Source organism: Silene latifolia, chromosome 8 (assembly GCF_048544455.1).
Source record: "Silene latifolia isolate original U9 population chromosome 8, ASM4854445v1, whole genome shotgun sequence".
Lineage (NCBI taxonomy): Eukaryota > Viridiplantae > Streptophyta > Magnoliopsida > Caryophyllales > Caryophyllaceae > Silene > Silene latifolia.
This window is the reverse complement of record NC_133533.1, coordinates 19,979,746-19,982,029: the sequence shown is the minus strand read 5'-3', so window position 1 is coordinate 19,982,029 and position 2,284 is coordinate 19,979,746. Positions and strand designations below refer to the sequence as shown.

The following is a 2,284-nucleotide window of genomic DNA, read 5'->3' as shown; positions in this document are numbered from 1 at the left end:
CCAAAAATATGAACACTCAAGACAATAAATAACTTTATGAAGAGCATACCTTGATTCCAACAAATTGAGCTTGCCATCCATTGCAGAGAATGCCGAAACAATCGATTCAAAACAACACTCACCTAAAGTGATAAATAGGAATTCATTGCATTTTCACAAGAAAAAATACATTGATGGTTCTCCAAATGGCCACCGGCCGACTATCTTGTTCATGAAATGTTCACTAAATGTTATACAAATAAATGCAAAGATTGATGATAATGCTCAGCTAACATAAGTAACAATCCATTGATGGTTCCCCGAAATGTGCCACATCCATATCATGTTAACATAAGTATGAGTTACGGTTGCTTTGATGATCAAGACAAATCCGAACAAATAATAATCATGTAATTGATGATAATGCTCACTAAATGTTATACAAATAAATGCGATCAAAGGGAGACAATGATCTTACAATTGGCGCGTTAAATTCAAACAACAAAAGGATGAGTCGGCTAACCATAGGTCAATTTACTAACCTGGGTCGAATAGAGAACTTGAATTCGCCATAAAATCATGTACAGATAGAATATGCAAGCAATACCATGATAGTACAAGGATAGCTCACCCGGAGTACACCCGCCATGTGCGGAGAATCTGTCTTAATTTCAGTAATTTCATTCCCTATAATTGATTGTAACGGCTTGATTTATCAGCCTAAATAGCGGCTGATGTATGACACTCATTATCTATGAAATCACAATCTTCCTCTTTCTCTCATATTCCTCTCTTAAATGTTACTCCTGCGTTCTTTGCTCAAGTGATTCTTCTTAAGTTATCATCACTGCAGCATTGAATTTGTCTGTAGTCTATCAAATTGCTTGAACATCTACAAATCCTATCACAATACCATCAAAGTCACTACTTGTGTTGCTTCATTCACTACCTGAATAAACCCAATTATAAAAAATGCTATGTTTACTAAAACAGATTGCAACACAAGGGAACCAAACATACAAGATAGAGACTACTGATTGCACATAATTATTTGAAGGAGCAATTCTAGCAGAGGAGTACTCGAAGACTTTGATCCACCTAGATTCGCCATCAGTCGCAAACAATTCATTGTCTCTTTCAAACTCTATACTCCCATTAAAACGAGAACATCAGAAACAGTCCTGAATTAACCTGATTTAAAGCATGGAGCAGAAAAAATAGAGGCACATCAACAAACAAAACACGACATAATTGACTACAATTAACCTTCAAGCAAATGATATACTTCCCTAAATTGGCCACAATAAAATACTAACAAATCAAATTGAATACAAATGACACAAAATTTATAAATTACAAATTTCTATTCCTCAAAATTTATACTAATAACTATTGAAATATATGAAAAGTAGTTGTACCAATGAAGCGAGTAGCCTGCAGGCCGGATAGGGTGACGTAAGGCGGCTGCTAGCGACGGCCTGTGCGTGGTGGTGGCAGAAGGTTATTGTTGGGGCGAAAGGGTTATGGACTATGGTGAATTGGATAGAACGGTAGCGGGAAAATGGATTGTGGTGGTTTGCGATCAAGGCAAGGGAACGATGGGGTGTGGTCGGCGGTCATGGGCGATGGGGTGGTGGTCGGCGGTTATGGGCGAAGGTGTGGTGGTGTGCTTTTGAGTGAGGCAAGGGAACGAATGGGTTAGGGCGAGGGATGTTGAACGAGTAAGTAACTGTGAGTAGAGTAGTTAGGTTATAGTAAAGAGTGAACGAGTGATAGAGAATGGAGATATACGCGGATGAGTTACTTAAAGTCAATCTTGGGGAAATTAATAGACATCGATATTGTATATGTCGATGTTATTTAAAATGACATCGCTTTTAAGTTGAATCGACGTATATTAAATTATGTAGACATCGGTTTTTTTAGATCTCCGATGTCTATTATTTTGTACATCAGTTTTCTAAAACTCCGATGTCTATAAAGTGATGTCCATAACGCTTTTTGTAGTAGTGAATTTGGGTATCTAGTTCTATATATTTGGTAGAGATTAAGGAGTAAATAATAAGAAAAAGACTTAAGTATAGAGAATATTGTTTATATTATATGGATGAACTGAGTACAAATTAGTATATAAAATCGGATATTTTGGGAGTAATGAAAGATAGAAAAATATAGAATAATTAAAGAGTAAGTGATCCCCGATTATCTATTTACAAGAGCTATTTATAGTTCTCTTCTATATTAACGTTACAATCATCAACGTTACAATGATCAACCTCTTTCCCAAATGTAGGAGCTGTTGCCG

The 2,284-nt window shown here is 36.3% G+C and overlaps 1 long non-coding RNA gene across 1 annotated transcript; it reads right to left on the bottom strand.

Moving 5' to 3' along the window:
• Window positions 1-629: 629 nt before the first annotated feature.
• On the bottom strand, window positions 630-1,758 carry LOC141594195 (uncharacterized). Its single transcript, XR_012522051.1, has 3 exons — window positions 1,398-1,758; window positions 1,000-1,170; window positions 630-880 (listed from the first exon to the last, which is right to left on the bottom strand). It is a non-coding gene; the product is annotated as an uncharacterized LOC141594195 (long non-coding RNA).
• Between the last annotated feature and the right edge of the window lie 526 nt (window positions 1,759-2,284).